We start from the raw sequence: 17,948 nt of genomic DNA, 5'->3' as shown, positions 1-17,948 counted from the left end.
TGAGATCTTCAGTAAGGCCATTTTTCTACCTATGTTTGTCTATGGCGATTGAATGGATGTGTGCTCGATTTTATACACCTGTCAGCAACGGATGTGGCTGAAATAGCCGAATCCACTCATTTCAAGGGCTGTCCATATACTTATGTATATAGATGTAAATACTATGCTGTGGAGTTTATAGCTTTACACTCCAGGGGCGTTTAGGATGAGCAGAACTTTGTGTGTGTGCATAAGTGTGTTTATCTGTGTGTGTGTGTGTGTGTGTGTGTGTGTGTGTGTGTGTGTGTGTGTGTGTGTGTGTGTGTGTGTGTGTGTGTGTGTGTGTGTGTGTGTGTGTGTGTGTGTGTGTATGTGTGTGTGTATGTGTGTGTGTATGTGTGCATGCGTGTGCATGCTTGTGCATGCTTGCGTTACTGTTACAGCTCGGAGTATTACAATGTGTCTCGTTTCATCTCCCTTTTGCCTCCAGAATCCAATAGAGTCAGAGATACAGGGCTGTCGCCACTATACTGACAGGCTGGACAGAGATACAGGGCTGTAGCCACTATACTGACAGGTTGGACAGAGATACAGGGCTGTAGCCACTATACAGACAGGTTGGACAGAGATACAGAGCTATAGCCACTATACTGACAGGTTGGACAGAGATATAGGGCTGTAGCCACTATACTGACAGGTTGGACAGAGATACAGTGCTGTAGCCACTATACTGACAGGTTGGACAGAGATATAGGGCTGTAGCCACTATACTGACAGGTTGGACAGAGATACAGAGCTGTAGCCACTATACTGACAGGTTGGACAGAGATACAGGGCTGTAGCCACTATACTGACAGGTTGGACAGAGATACAGGGCTGTAGCCACTATACTGACAGGTTGGACAGAGATACAGGGCTGTAGCCACTATACTGACAGGTTGGACAGAGATACAGGGCTGTAGCCACTATACTGACAGGTTGGACAGAGATACAGGGCTGTAGCCACTATACTGACAGGTTAGACAGTGGCAGCACACACTAGGCCTAATTGGCCCAAACATCAGTGAGAATGGAATAGGATGGACCACAATGCAGAGGTCAACAACACAGCCTAAAGGCCATATACTGTCCAGTAAAGCAACTGAAATAATCATTGGCTATTCAATATGGCTGTGTCTGTCACGCCCTGACCTTAGAGAGCCTTTTTTATTCTCTATTTGGTTAGGTCAGGGTGTGACTTGGGTGGGCAAATCTATGTTTCTATTTCTTTGTTGGCCTAGTATGGTTCCCAATCAGAGGCAGCTGTTTATCGTTGTCTCTGATTGGGGATCATACTTAGGCATGATTTTGTTAGTTGCTGTATAGCCTGCAGAACTTTACTTTTGTTAATATTTTGTTTTTTTTGGTGTTTATTAAAATAAATAAAGATATTCGCTTACCACGCTGCACCTTGGTCTAATTCATATATAACGACGGACGTAACAGTATCCATCTCGTTTTGAGGTCTTAATGCACATGGCTGAAAAAGGTGGATATGGATCTCAGTCCTGGCCTTTGGTCTCCCCTCAAATACAATCCCATCACCAGGATTGAATAGAAAGGAAATGGTTGATAAACCCGAGAGTGGGGAAAAATTCATATTCTAACAGGTGTGTATCACAGATGCCACACACTGACACCTGCATACAAGGACAATCAAAACAGGTGCATTCAATATCGTTTCTCACACATGATTTCCCACTTGCCCAGTCAAAGGGATAATACCATGGTACTACTTCTCAGACATAAACACACACATACACACACACAGCCACAGTCAATACATCTGCTAAAAACATGTCATTATGTTGCTATCCACTCAGGCATGTTTATGCATGTTGTGTCAGTTTATAAAAGAACAGGCGACTGTAACCAACCGCGCCAGTCGACTAGCTGTATGGATGTGTATATTTCTTCTGCTGTGGTGCACACACAGATGATATTGTGTTTAGAGGCCGGACACTTACAATACATCAATGTCATGTGTGTAGACTCTATACAACCATTGAATTATATGATGCTAGAGAGGGGAAAATGCAGACCATATAATTTAGTGCACAGGCAGAAAAATGAACCAGACAAAGCTAGAAATGTGTGTCCAACATGAGATAACAGCTATTGTCCCTACTCCCTACTCCCTCACCTCATACACACACTCACAGACTATCACACACATACACATACTCGCACTCTCACACACACACTCACACTATCACACAAAAACACAATCTCACACATACACACTCTGATACACACACTCTCAAACGCACATCCCTTCCACCTCCTCACCCCTACGTGAGGGATAACTCTGGGATAGATTATTCACGACTGGGGAAATCATGATGATCATTGCGCAACAGGCATGGCTTCACTTTGATGCTCAATTAGCCTTGGGAGACCTGGCTAGCCCAACCAATTACCAATTTGCTGCGTCGGGGAGCGCGACAGGAAGGCACAAACACTGTGCATGCGGTGCGGTCACCACAGACGTATCACTATCACTGGGCCTTTGCTTGTATGCTAATGCTCCTTTCATTTGGTTAAAAAGACACCATTGGAATAATTGATGATAAATATAGCACTGTACATCATGTTGTGATTTTTTCCCCCTTTCTCTCTTTCATTCTCTCACAATTTTACTTTGCCTTTCTGTGTCTCCCTCTCTCTCTCAAGCATCAACTCTATCACGGTCTCTCAGTTTTTCTCTTTGTCTCTCTCTGCCTCCCTCTACCCCTCTCCCTCTACCCCTCTCCCTCTATCTCTCTTCCTCCAGAATGGAGGGATATGTGAGGGAGGAGGAAAAGACGGAGACCCATCGCAGAGTGGCTCATTAGGAGACAGAAAGAGGGACTACTGTCTAGCTGGCTACTGGCAACATCCCAAATATTTCTCAACAGCGCCTTGCTCTCAACTCTCCTTTCCTTGTACCCACTCTTTGTTTCCTCTCCTTTTTTCCTTTCCCTGGTCCTTAGTCTCCTTTCTTAGGACCTTTCCAATTATCTTGTCCTTGTTCTTGCTAAGGTTGTGTGTCATTAATAAATTCATCCTCCTGGCATTCCCTTACAGGCTGCCTGCCTTCTATTGTTGTTTTGCATGAGACTATTCTCACCACAGCCCTGGTCTACAACACCATACCCCCTGGACCACCAGGTCTACAACACCATACCCCCTGGACCACCAGGTCTACAACACCATACCTCCTGGATCACCAGGTCTACAACACCATACCCCCTGGACCACCAGGTCTACAACACCATACCCCATACCTCCTGGACCACCAGGTCTACAACACCATACCCCCTGGACCACCAGGTCTACAACACCATACCCCCTGGACCACCAGGTCTACAACACCATACCTCCTGGACCACCAGGTCTACAACACCATACCCCCTGGACCACCAGGTCTACAACACCATACCGCATACCTCCTGGACCACCAGGTCTACAACACCATACCCCCTGGACCACCAGGTCTACAACACCATACCTCCTGGACCACCAGGTCTACAACACCATACCTCCTGGACCACCAGGTTTACAACACCATACTTCATGGACCACCAGGTCTACAACACCATACCCCCTGGGCCACCAGGTCTACAACACCATACCTCCTGGACCACCAGGTCTACAACACCATACCTCCGGGACCACCAGGTCTACAACACCATACCTCCTGAACCACCAGGTCTACAACACCATACCTCCTGGACCACCAGGTCTACAACACTACACCTCCTGGACCACCAGGTCTACAACACCATACCTCATGGACCACCAGATATACAACACCATACCTCCTGGACCACCAGGTCTACAACACCATACCTCCTGGACCACCCGGTCTACAAAACCACAGCTCCTGGACCACCAGGTCAACAGCACCATACCCCCTGGACCACCAGGTCTACAACACCATACCTCATGGATCATCAGAGTAAGCCTATAGGCAAGCACAGGAATATGACAGAGCTGATGTACAGCACCAGTCAAAAGTTTGGACACACATACTTATTAAAGTATTTTTCTTTATTTTTACTATTTTCTACATTGTAGAATAATAGTGAACACATCAAAACTACAAAAGAACACAAATGGAATCATGTAGTAACCAAAAAAGTGTCATCTGATGCAGCGCTCCATCACTCTCCTTCTTGGTCAAATAGCCCTTACACAGCCTGTAAGTGTGTTGGGTCATTATCCTGTTGAAAAACAAATGACAGTCCCACTAAGCGCAAACCAGATGGGATGGTCTATCACTGCAGAATGCTGTGGTAGCCATGCTGGTTAAGTGTGCCTTGAATTATAAATAAATCACAGACGGTGTCACCAGCAAAGCATCACCACACCATCACACCTCCTCCTCCATGCTTCATGGTGGGAACCACACACGCAGAGATCATCCGTTCACCTACTCTGCAACTCACAAAGACACAGCGGTTGGACTCATCAGACCAAAGGACAGATTTCCAATGGTCTAAAGTCCATTGCTCGTGTTTCTTGGCCTAAGCAAGTCTCTTATTATTATTGGTGTCCTTCAGTAGTGGTTTCTTTGCAGCAATTTGACCATGAAGGCCTGATTCATGCAGTCTCCTCTGAACAGCTAATGTTGAGATGTGTCTGTTACTTGAAATCTGAGGTGCAGTTAACTCTAATGAACTTATCCTCTGCAGAAGAGGTAACTCTGGGTCGTCCTTTCCTGTGGAGGCCCTCATGAGAGCCAGTTTCATCATAGCGCTTGATGGTTTTTGCGACTGCACTTGAAGAAACTTTCAAAGTTCTTGTCTTAAAGTAATCATGGACTGTCATTTCTCTTTGCTTCTTTGAGCTGCTTTTGCCATAATATGGACTTGGTCTTTTACCAAATAGAGCTATCTTCTGTATACCAACCCCTACCTTGTCACAACACAACTGATTGACTCAAACGCATTAAGAAGGAAAGAAATTACACAAATGAACTTTTAAGGCACACCTGTTAATTGAAATGCATTCCAGGTGACTATCTCATGAAACTGGTTGAGATAATGTCAAGAGTGTGCAAAGCTGCCATAAAGGAAACGGGTGGCTACTTTGAAAAATCTCAAATATATAATAAATGTTGATTTGTTTAACACTTCTTTGTTTACTACATGATTCCATTTGTGTTATTTCATAGTTTTGATGTCTTCACTACAATGTAGAAAATACTAAAAATAAAGAAAAACCCTTGAATGAGTAGGTGTGTCCAAACGTTTGACTGGTACTGTATATATACAGAGGAAGTGGGAGGAACAACAGTGAGTTTAATCAGAGCGGAAGAGGTGAAGCGAGAGGATTTACTCCGCCCAAAATCTGTCCGTGTGTGATAAGCCCTTTCTTCTATGGAGGTCTATGAGAAAGTGTGAAATTATGTGAAGCTTATTTGATCGAATAGAACTGTTATAATGTTAATGGCTGTTACAAATGTACTGATATAAGTGGATGTACATGGCATTCCAGTAACTTTGAGAAACACTACTTAGTTGTGCCTGTTTGTCACACGTGTATCTGCCCTCTCATTGGCTAGAATGATTCCACCTGATCTGGCCTCCTCCCGCCTGCCTTCCATCATTGAGGACACGTATTTCCATTGTTAGAGTGGTCATTCGACTATCTTGTTAATATAATAGATCATATTTGGTTTAATGGCGCATGGCATGTATCTTCATTCTCTACATGGCCAGGGAAATGGAGATAATTGTATAGGCATTCAGCAGTAGCATGTTCATGCCTGTATGTCATTATCATTACGCAAGCTCATACTGTATATACATCCTATCATTAATACTAGAGTCGACTGAACTGATATAAATATGGAACAATCAACAAAAGTCAAAGGTCATTCATAGATGTGTGGAATGACAGTCTTAAACCACACATAGAAATGATAATTCAGACTCATATTTAGCCTCTCTATCGCTTCATCATTTGACATGCACACACACGTGCACACACACTCAAAGAGAACACTAACTCACAGGGAAACGTTCTGGAACAGTGTCAGCATTCTGTCATGTGATGGGTTGCCAATGAACTGGGCCGGCAGATCAATAGACCAACCGACAGGTTCTTCAACACAAAACACCTTCACTCCCGTTGCAGAGAGACAGAAGGGATATATTCACCTCGCTGTACATTCATCTGCTCACATAATGAAGGACAAGGTGCCTCATGCCCACTGCACATAAAGAGGCTAATATTTAGGAAATTACTGGAGTGGATAGCTAGAGGGAGAGAGAGACAGAGACAGAGAGATTCAGCACCATGGATAGTAGCCTCAACGCTTGCATTTGAAGAGATTGTGTGTGTGTGTGTGTGTGTGTGTGTGTGTGTGTGTGTGTGTGTGTGTGTGTGTGTGTGTGTGTGTGTGTGTGTGTGTGTGTGTGTGTGTGTGTGTGTTTGCGTGCGTGCGTGCGTGCGTGCGTGCGTGTGTGTGTGTGCGTGCGCGTGTGTGTGTGTGTTTCTGTGCATGCATGCGTGTAAGATGACTCGACATTGAGTTGATGGGATCCCCTTAAGGTTCCTTAAGGAGATTTGTCAATGGTGCCCAATTCGTTATTGATGTTGGTGCCCTAATAATCCACTTACAGAAACTCTATTTTATTTACATTGGTTAAGCAGAAAGGCCTTGATAATAGTGGTGATGATGCTCCTGGGTATGCACTCTGCTCCAACCCAGCTGATCTATGTATAGATGGAAATGCCCTGACAATCTGAAGGCATGCCAAACATCACCCCCACCCTACTTTCTTCTTCCCCCTTCCTCCACCTCTTCTCCATCCCCAAGTCAAAATACTGCGCTGTGCCAAACAACCGATGCAAAACCCTCCCTCCCGCCACAGCTATCGATTAAACCAAGACAGTGGTGAGAAACGGAGACCTCTCATTTCTCCATGCTTTTATCACCACCGCAAACACCATCCATCTCTTTCCTTCTGTTTCTCGCGCCTGTCTTTGCAGGTGCATCTTCCGTTTTAGATGTACATTAATCTCCAATGGACGCTAGTCTATTTAAGCAGTATTCCATGTAGAACAATATCAAAAGAGTATACAGCTACTGTATGTATGAATTTATTTTAGTTAACATGTCCATGCTCTCTCTCTCTCTTTCTCTCTCTCTGTTCTCTCTCTCTCTAAATCTCTCACGCGCTGCCGACGGTTAGCTAAATTTGGGTCAGTCGGTGTAGTGAACTCGAGCCAAATCCTCACGCGCAGAACCGCCTCGGGTGAGCGAGCTCAGCTCTGTCAGAATTGAACGGATTTCCCCATCACCACGGTTCCTTCCTAATCATATCTACATGAAGCCTACATAACGGGCTATAAACCTATTATCAAGTTAACGTTTATGCATCTTTAAGCTACTTCACATAACCGCTTCAACTGCGAACACAATTCTGCAACCGCAAAACGACACGCATCAACAACATCCCGGTTCACATTCGTCCTCTCCCGGGGTAGGCTAGAACACCTATTCTCCCAACCTTCACTATGACAAGGTGGAAGAGTAAGAACATGAGGAGGAGGAGGAAATGAAGCTTAGAATAAACACAGTAAAGCGGGATGACTTTGCACTTACCGAAAAAAAATCCTGGGTTACGTCAACAACGACACTTATTATCCACGTCTTCCCTTGGCAGCTTTCAATAGTATGCTGTGTGCTCAGAACGGAACCGCTCTCTCACTGTTCCCTGCAGGGGGTCTGGGGGTGGACCGAACATTCGCTGGATGCTTGCCGGGACAGGCATAGGCGGGGAGAGGAGAAAAAGAGGAGGCGGCGAAGCGGTGGTAGGCTACAAAGCAAAAGACTGGGGCGAAGTACTGCTGCGCACTGGAACAAGAGGCAAGAACGCTGGAGAGGCAGGCTAGGCAGCTCCCGCCGTCTGTAGCTAACACACATACTACACGCACACACGCACCGCAGCATCCAGATTGAGGCTCACGTGTAGAAAGAGTGCCATCTTCAGGTTGAGAGAAGCATCTCTTCTAACTAGAATTAATGGGGAGAAATATATGCGTGATGTTGTGCGTGCGTGCGAGAATACTGGACATTGAGTTGATGGATCGTCTAAAGGTTCCTCAATGAGCTTCAGTGAAATTCGTTATTGATGTTGGTCCCCAAATAATACACTAACAGAAACACTTTTTTTTTTTACACTGGTTAAGCAAAAGGGCCTCCCCCCACCCTACTTTCTTCTTCCCCCTCCTCCACCTTCTTCCCCCTCCTCTCCATCCCCAAATCAAAGTACCTGTGCCCTCGCCACAGCTATCGATTGAACCAAAACATAGGGGAGAAAGGGAGACTTCTCATTTCTCCCTGCATCTTCAGGTTTGAGAGAAGCATCTCTTCTAACTGGAGTTAATGGTGAGAAATATGAAACATTATTATTGTGTAACATTCAGAAAGCCAAAGTGCATAATGTTTAAGGAGGAAAACATCAATAGTTGACTTGGGGCTTGGTTGAAACGACGGTTTTAGTGACTAAATCATCATACTTTAAAACAAGTTGATAATTCGTTCATGGAGATTGGTGAAAGTCCCACATTGATAAACTTACACAGGTACAAACACACACAAAGGACTCCCAACACCAGTGGTCAAATCAAATCAAATTGTATTGGTCACATACACATATTTAGCAGATGTTATTGTGGGTGTAGCGAAATGCTTGTGTTCCTTGTTCAAACAGTGCAGTAATATCTAACAATTCACAACAATACACACCAATCTAAAAGTAAAATAATGGAATTAAGAAATATATAAATATTAGGACGAGCAATGTAGGAGTGGCATTGTCTAAAATACAGTAGAATAGAATACAGTAAAATAGTATATACACATGAAATGAGTAAAGCAGTATGCAAACGTTATTAAAGTGACTAGTGTTCCATTATTAATGTGACCTGTGATTCCATTTCTATGTATATAGGGAAGCAGGATGAGTCACCGGGTGGCAATGGGGTAAAGTACTTACACTACCGTTCAAAAGTTTGGGGTCACTTAGAAATGTCCTTGTTTTTGAAAGTAAAGCACATTTTTTGTCCATTAAATTGATCAGAAATACAGTGGATATATTGTTAATTTTGTAAATTACTATTGTAGCTGGAAACGGCTGATTTTTTATGGAATATCTACATAGGTGTACAGGGGCCCATTATCAGCAACCATCACTCCTGTGTTCCAATGGAACGTTGTGTTAGCTAATCCAAGTTTATAATTTATAATAGTTTATAATAAGGCTAATTGATCATTAGAAAACCCTTTTGCAATTATGTTAGCACAGCTGAAAACTTGTGCTGATTAAAGAAGCAACAAAACTGCCAAGAAACTGAAGATCTCGTACAATGCTGTGTACTACTCCCTTCACAGAACAACGCAAACTGTCTCTAACCAGAATAGAAAGAGGAGTGGGAGGCCCCGATGCACAACTGCGCAAGAGGACAAGAACATTAGTGTCTAATTTGAGAAACAGACGCCTCACAAGTCCTCAACTGGCAGCTTCATTAAATAGTACCTGCAAAACACCAGTCTCAATGTCAACAGTGAAGAGGCGACTCCGGGATGGTGGCCTTCTAGGCAGAGTTCCTCTACCCAATGTCTGTGTTCTTTTGGCCATCTTAATCTCTTTTTTGGGGGGGCCAGTCTGAGATATGGCTTTTCCTTTGCAACTCTGTCTAGAAGGCCAGCACTCCGGAGTCGCCTCTTCACTGTTGATGTTGAGACGGGTGTTTTGCAGGTACTATTTAATGAAGCTGCCAGTTGAGGACTTGTGAGGCGTCTGTTTCTCAAATTAGACACTAATGTTCTTTGTATTCTATGATTCTATGATTGTTTGTTTGATTGCCTTACAGAGGGAATAACTACACTGTTTGTATTCAACCACATTTCCAGTCACCTTGCTATGGATAAATGCAGTGGTTCTCGCTTTCAGTTTTGTGCGACCGTTTATCCACGGTTTCTTGTTTAGGTAGGTTTTAATAGTTACAGTGGGTACAACGTCCCCTATACACTTCCTGATTAACTCAGTCACGTGTCCGAGTATACATCAATGTTATTCTCAGAGGCTTTCCGGAACATATCCCAGTCCGCATGATGAAAACTATCTTGAACCATGGATTCCGATTGGTCAGACCAGCGTTAAATAGACCTTAGCACGGGTATTTCCTGTTTGAGTTTCTGCCTATAGGAAGGGAGGAGCAAAATGGAGCCGTGATCTGATTTGCCAAAGGGAGAGCGGGGAAGGGCCTTGTAGGCATCCCGGAAGGGGGAGTAGCAGTGATTGAGTGTTTTAACAGCGCAAGTACTACAGTCAATGTGTTGATAGAACTTCGTTAGCGTTTTCCTCAAATTTGTTTTGTTAAAATCCCCAGCTACAATAAATCTGGCCTCAGGATATATGGTTTCCAGTTTGCGCCAAATCCAGTGTAGTTCCTTGAGGGTTGTCGTGGTATCGGCTTGAGGGGGAATATAGACGGCTGTGAACTATAACCAAAGAGAATTCTCTTGGGTGGGAATACGGTCAGCATTTGATTGTGAGGTATTCTAGGTGGGGTGAACAAAATGACTTGAGTTTCTGTATGATATCACAATCACACCATGAGAAGTTAATCATGAAACATACACCACCACCTTTCTTCTTCCCAGAAAGTTTTTTATTCCTGTCTGCGCAATGTACTGAGAACCCAGATGGCTGTATGGACAGGGACAGTATATCTTGAAAGAGCCTTGAGTCAGAGAAACAGAGTATGTTACAGTCCCTGATGTCTCTCTGGTAGGAAATCCTTGCCCTGAGCTTGTCTACTTTATTGTCCAAGGACTGAACATTAGCAAGTAATGTACTCGGAAGCGGTGGATGGCGTGCACGCCTCCTGAGTCGGACTAGAAGTCCTCTCCGAATACCTCTTCTCTGCCGGCGGCGTCTTGGAGCAGCTAATGGGATAAGTTGCCCTGGGGGGTACGAACAAAGGATCCAATTCGGGAAAGTCGTATTCCTGATCGTAATGCTGGTGAGTTACCGCCCCTCTGATATCTAAAAGTTATTTCCGGCTGTTTGTAATAACACAAAAAACGTTCTGGGCTATTAATATAAGAAATAACACACAAAAAAACGATATACTGCAAAGTTGCTTAGGAGCTAGAAGCAGAGCTGCCATGTCTGCCATCTTGCTAGTATCTATATATTTGGTCCAAGGTCATTCAGTGCTGCAGATAATGGAGTAGTATGCTAGCAGTAGTTCACATGGTGCTGAGCTGGTCATGGTCTCTCTCATGAGGTAGATTTTTGATGATTGTTCTATTTTTTTCCCCGTTTTTTCTCAGTCTGTCTGTCCAGCCTGGTAGCAATTGTTAAGCGTCAGTCTGGTATGCTTTTTCTAAAAGATAGTGAGGCATAAGTCAATATATTGCATTCAAGGCAAAAAAGTTGATTGTGATAAATCTGCGAAGGGAACATTTGTGAAAGACATGTCTCGGTCTATCCCTCCTCTCTCTCTTTTATCTCTACCTCCTCTCTCCCTCCTCTCCCTCGCTCTCTCTCACCCTTCCTCTTCTGTCTTCCCTCCTTCACTCTCTCTCTCTCCTGTCTCTCCCTCACTCTCCCCTTCTCTTCCCCCCTCCATTCTCTCTCCCTCCTCTCTCCCACCTCCACCTCTCTCCCACCTCCACAGACAGGATATTGATGCACAGATAATCTGCATGTCTATTTGTTGACTCTCTCTCTCCCTCTCTCCTTTACCCTTCTCTCTGTCTCCCTCCTCCACCCTCCATTCTCTCTTCCTCTTTCTTGATCTCCCTCCCCCTCCTTTCATCTCTCTCCCATCTCTCTCTCTCTCTCCCTCCTCTCTCCCACCTCCACAGACAGGATATTGATGCACAGATAATCTGCATGTCTATTTGTTGACTCTCTCTCTCCCTCTCTCCTTTACCCTTCTCTCTGTCTCCCTCGTCCACCCTCCATTCTCTCTTCCTCTTTCTTGATCTCCCTCCCCCTCCTTTCATCTCTCTCCCATCTCTCTCTCTCTCTCCCTCCTCTCTCCCACCTCCACAGATGGCTGTCTGTCTGAGTCTTTCACCAATTTACCCTTTGCAGCTTTATCACCAATTTTTTTGCCTTGAATGCAATGACCACCTCATGTGTACTCCTCATATATGCCTCATGACGAATATCTTTTCGCAAAAGCATACCAGACTGACACTTAACAATGATATCATGTTGGCAGGGCAGTGTGGAGACCTTTCAAGGGGCTCAAAATGAACATTTAAAAAAGTGTACGCACCCATTTAACATTTTTAAGCATAGGCCTATTTATTTCTGCAACAACACACTCACTCATCACAAATGTTAAGTTACAGTGCCTCCTAAAGACATGATTGACATCGGGGAAAAGAGGTACATTGTTTTAGCCGATCATTGATATTGATGTTAATCTGCTAGTTAGCTAGCTCAATTGTTTGTTTTGCTCATTATGATTTATCTTTAATGCTCTTAAATAATAACTTCATAATATAATATTCCGAATCTTCTAACTCATGATATATGGCCAGCTCGCTAGTGGCTTGTGTGACTATTGTAGTATATGGTGGTTAGCTAGAGTCTAGACTAGCTGTGTTGCTGCTGCCCTGACACACGTGCAACTCCCGACTGAAGAAGGGATGGAGTTGGGTTGGAGGGTTGTACAGCCACTCCTCTCTATGTCTTTTTGCCTCTCTCTGCTGCGCGTTGGCTATCAACCAACCAGACCGAATACTGATATTGATGTAAATCAAGTGTTATCAAGTGTTGATCAAATGTTATGCTGCTGAGGTAGTACTGTTGATTTTTAAACTAGGTAGCTATATTTAAAATAATATATACAGTACCAGTCAAAAGTGGACACACCTACTCATTCAAAGGTTTTTATTTATTTTTACTATTTTCTACATTGTAGAATAATAGTGAAGATATCATAAACTATGAAATAACACATATGGAATCATGTAGTAACCAAAAAAGTGTTAAAAAATATATTTTATATTTGAGATTGTTCTAAGTAGCCAACATTTGCCTTGATGACAGCTTTGCACACTCTTGGCATGGAGGCCTGATCAGCTAACCAACGCTTGAGAATCTGTAGAGCCAGCTGAGGCATGGAAGCCTGACGAGCTAGCTGAGGCATCCCCTGTAGCTGAGGCAATGGAAGCCTGATGAGCCAACCGAGGCATGAGAACCTGTTGGGCCAGCTGAGGCATGGAAGCCTGACAAGCTAGCTGAGGCATCCCCGGTAGCTTCGGCAATGGAGGCCTGACGAGACAACCGAGGCTTGTAAACCTATCGAGCCGGCTGAGGCATAGAAGCCTAACGAGCCAGCTGCCCTTGGACCCAACTTCACCAAAAATACTATTGCTTCCCTTTGGCGAGGCGTTAAACTGTAAAGTCTGAGGAAAGAACCAAAGGGAATGACAGATATAGGGGAGGTAATCAGGAAAGTGATGTAGTCCGGGTTAGTCTCATGAGGCACAGGTGCGCGTAACGATGGTGACAGGTGTGCATAATAATGAGTAAACTGGCAACAACGAGCGCCAGAAAGGGGGAGCGGGAGTAGACGTGACACCTTGAGACAATTGAGACATGGATTGTGTATGTGTGCCATTCAGAGGGTGAATGGGCAAGATAACAGATGATTTAAGTGCCTTTGAACTAGGTATGTTAGTAGGTGCCAGGTGCACCGGTTTGAGTGTGTCAAGAACTGAAAAGCTGCTGAGTTTTTCACGCTCAACAGTTTCCCGTGTGTATCAAGAATGGTCCACCACCCAAAGGACATCCAGCCAACTTAACACAAATGTGTGAAGCTTTGGAGTCAACATGAGCCAGTATCCCTGTGGAATGCTTTTGACACTTTGTAGAGTCCATGACCTGACGAATGGAGGCTGTTCTGAGGGCAAAGGGGGTGCAACTCAATATTAGGATTGTGTTCCTAAAATGTTGTACACTCAGTGTATATAGTGTGTATCACAGGGGGTTAGTGGCACCTTAATTGGGGAGAACTGGCTTGGTTGGAAGGGAATACGTAGAATGGTACCAAATACATCAAACATGGTTTCCAAGTGTTTGATACCATTCCATTTTCTCTATTCGGGCCATTATTATGAGCTGTTCTCCCCTAAGCAGCCTCCACTGGTGTGTATATATAGTCTAGTGAGTGTGTGTAGGGTCAGTGCAAGATAGAGTCAGTGCAGATAGTTTGGGTAACCATTAATTTACTATTTAGAGGTCCTATGACTTGGGGGTAGAAGCTGTCTCGGAATCAGAAAGCCAATGTTTCGGTAACGTTTGCCAGATGTTAGCAGAGTGAGCATTCTATGGCTTGGTTGGCTGGAGTCTTAGGCAATTTTTCAGGCTTTCCTCTGGCACTGCCTGATATAGAGGTCCCGGATGGCAGGGAGCTCGGCCCCAGTGATTTACTGGGCTGTCCGCACCACCCTCTGTAGTGCTTTGGGGTCCAGGGCGGTGTATTTGCCATACCAACCGGTGATGCAGCTAGTCAATGCTCTCTATGGTACAGCTGTAGAACTTTTTAATGGATCCGAGGGCCCATGCCAAACATTTTCCTCTTTCTCGTATAGTCCACAATCAGCTCCTTGGTCTTACTGAGGTTGAGGGAGAGGTTGTTGTCCTGGCACGACACTGCTAAGTCTCTGGCCTCCTCCCTGTAGGCTGTCTCATCCCCGCTGGTGATCAGGCCTACCCCATAATGCCGTCAGAAAACTTGATGATGGTGTTGGAGTCGTGCGTGGCCACGGAGTTGTGGGTGAACAGGGAGTACAGGAGGGGACTAAGCACACACCGCTGAGGGGCCCCCGTGTTGAGAGTCAGCATGGCGGAGGTGTGTGTGTGTTTTCTATATTTCTTTGTGTCTATCTTATTTTTCCTTTGAGGGTCAATTCTAATATTGTATAATCAAATGAAATTGATTCCCCTACTCATGGACTTAAACATGGTGGCTGAATATAACTTGTCTATTTGTTGTTTATCTGCCTGTTTCTGATATGGTTTAGAATCATTGATAGGCTACTGTATAACATTTATATTTACAACAAACAGGTAATAGACAATCAATGGTCAATTTGTTTTAGCATTTAACAATATTACTATTTACTCATTACTGACTCACTACAACTCAGTAGGAAACAGACATACAGATGGAAGTTACCTATAGCCTACATTTATTCAGAAATTCGGTCTCAAGTATTTTGTCATTGTTTAGCTCAGTCTATCAAACATTTCATACTCACGGTACTTACTGGTTCTGATCAGCTGTGGTATTTGGTATTTGTATGTAGCTATGTAATTATCTTGAAAAGTTTATTCAGCTAAGATTTGTATGTAAGTCCGTTTCCTTTTTGGGTTTTGTAGCCTACATGTAACATTTTGCTATCGCCATCAATTCACTAAACATATGGACATCCTGCACTTGCACATGTAATTAAACCATTCTGCACTTGAAGACCTTTTTTGCAAGCACGCCTTCCTGTCACCTCCTTTGTCCGTAAGGGTACATTATTTTACACCCACAATGACACACACACAGTCTTGTACAGCTAACCTTGTGGGGACACACAATTCAGTCCCATTCAAAACCCTAAACCTAACCCTAACCCGTACTCTTACTCTAACCCTAACCCTAGCTCCTAACCCTAAACCTAATTCTAACCCTAGCCCCCCTAGAAATAGCATTTGACTTTGTGGGGACCAACAAAATGTCCTCAGTTGGTCAAATCACGTTTGTTTTCTCATCCCCACAAGAATAGTTAAACACGTCCACACACACGCACACACACACACACACACACACACACACACAGGAATTCAGTCTTCACAGTTCAGTTTAACATATAATCAGTTTTTGTTGAAAGCAAAACATTGATTTAATCATTGTAAAATGATGACAGTGTGCATTGACACCAATCAACCCAGTAAAACCAACACCCAAATATCAAATAGCAGATTTATGTCGCTCTTGCTAAAAGTAATGAACTATATGGGGAATAGGGTGCAAGTCAATGAGATGGCTGGAGACTCGACCAGTGAGATGAATAGATATGCTAGTTCCCTTAATGGCAATGAACTTGACTCTTGCTCTGAGGACATGATAAGGGAAAAGACACCTTTTAAGATGAGAAGCACATTTTTACTTCCCGAAATAAATCCCTCTCTTGAACCATACTACCTTCTAGTTGAGAAAGATGTATATCATTTCCTGGCTAAGAAACGAGAACACAACTATACATGTTATTCCACAATAAATCCAAAGCAGAAAAATGATCACCTATGGCAGTGGTTCCCAAACTCTTCGGTTACTGTACCACCAACTGAATATTGCTCAGCCTGGAGTACCCCTGAAGTACCTCCTTATTTGCATTTTACCAGTAGACCTATGCTTCCATGAGTCTTCTCAAATACCTCCTGTGGATAGGCCAAGTACCCCCAGGGGTCCTACTACCCATGGTTGTGAACCACTGCCTATAAAAACCTGCTGACAAAGGAGGTACAAAAGTGATGCAAAATGCTGCAGACTATGAAAAGGAAATTCTGCGACAACTCAGTGATGATGAATTTTACAATACTCCCTAGGGATCCTTCTAATCATTTCATGTGTACACTGTCTGTGTTTTTTTATGAAGGGGAAATTACAGAAACAGAATATGGGTGTATGAAAGTTGACTGCCCAACCACACCTGTCATATACACCCTTCCCAAAAATCCACAAGAGTATGACGTCACCTGTACCAGGCAGGACCATTGTGAGTGGTAACAGATCTCTGACAAAAATAACATTTTTACCTTTTGTAGACCATTTTTTAACCGTGGGCAAGCTCTCTACCCACATACATCAGAGACTCAATTGATTTTGATCAATCTCCTGAAATCTGTGGACCACATACCAGAACATTATATTCTGTGTACTTTTGTTACCAATCTACTGTATATACTAACATCCCCCACCAGGGCAGCTTAGAGGCCCTCAAGTTCTACCTTATTGAACGTCCCCCTAATGCTCTTCCCAGCACCAATTGTATTGTGTGCTTGGCTGAACTGGTACTAAGCTCCAACTATTTTCTCTTCAGAGGAGACTTTTTCTGACAGAAAAAGAGGCGAGGTTATGAGATATCAGGTATCTGTGTCTGTAGTATCAGTGTGTCAGTATGTTTACTCAAGCTTCTTCTCATGGGAACACTGTAGCCTGATCTCTCTGGGGTCAACTTTCACTACAATATATTATAGGACAGAGACTGGCTGTGTGTGTGTGTGTGTGTGTGTGTGTGTGTGTGTGTGTGTGTGTGTGTGTGTGTGTGTGTGTGTGTGTGTGTGTGTGTGTGTGTGTGTGTGTGTGTGTGTGTGTGTGTGTGTGTGTGTGTGTGTGTGTGTGTGTGTGTGTGTGTGTGTGTGTGTGTGTGTGTGCGTGCGTGCGTGCGTGTGTGTGCGCGTGTGTAAATGGCCAATAGGTGGTGCAATTGAACCTGAAAACTCACTGCATCTGTCAAATACTTTCAAATCCTTGAGCTGCCCTTGACTTAAGTACAGTGGAACCAATGGAATAGTCCCAAAAGGGGAAGTATTTTACATATTTGACCCAGGTCTGGTATAAATATCTGAATGAATAGGACAAGTAGTACAAACTCTTATATCAATCGATATTCCATAGATGTTCAGGTTACAGTTCGCTTTATTTCACAGACCACTACATACCAGAAATTACACTCGATTTGGTCTTATGTAGCAAAATGTTAAATTGTGTTTTTTACATTGGATAAAAGTAGAGACTCAGATATAGAAAATGGTGCATCATACATTGCAGTTGAGGAACAATGGGAAAGTAATTCTGCATTGAAAGTTGATAAACTTGTAATGCCACTTTTGAGAAAATGGCCCTTG

At 43.7% G+C, this 17,948-nt stretch overlaps 1 protein-coding gene across 1 annotated transcript in view; it reads right to left on the bottom strand.

The window, feature by feature from the left end:
* The window catches only part of ctnnd2a (catenin (cadherin-associated protein), delta 2a), a 386,866-nt gene extending 378,965 nt beyond the window's left edge, over positions 1-7,901 (bottom strand). Inside the window, exon 1 of the mRNA XM_031795295.1 lies at positions 7,616-7,901. The gene's annotated coding sequence lies outside the window, so the exon portion shown is untranslated. The remainder of the gene's footprint in view (positions 1-7,615) is intronic.
* Positions 7,902-17,948: the final 10,047 nt, after the last annotated feature.

Source organism: Oncorhynchus kisutch, linkage group LG18, assembly GCF_002021735.2.
Source record: "Oncorhynchus kisutch isolate 150728-3 linkage group LG18, Okis_V2, whole genome shotgun sequence".
Lineage (NCBI taxonomy): Eukaryota > Metazoa > Chordata > Actinopteri > Salmoniformes > Salmonidae > Oncorhynchus > Oncorhynchus kisutch.
The sequence above is the reverse complement of the archived record's forward strand: the minus strand, read 5'-3'. Positions and strand labels throughout refer to the sequence as shown.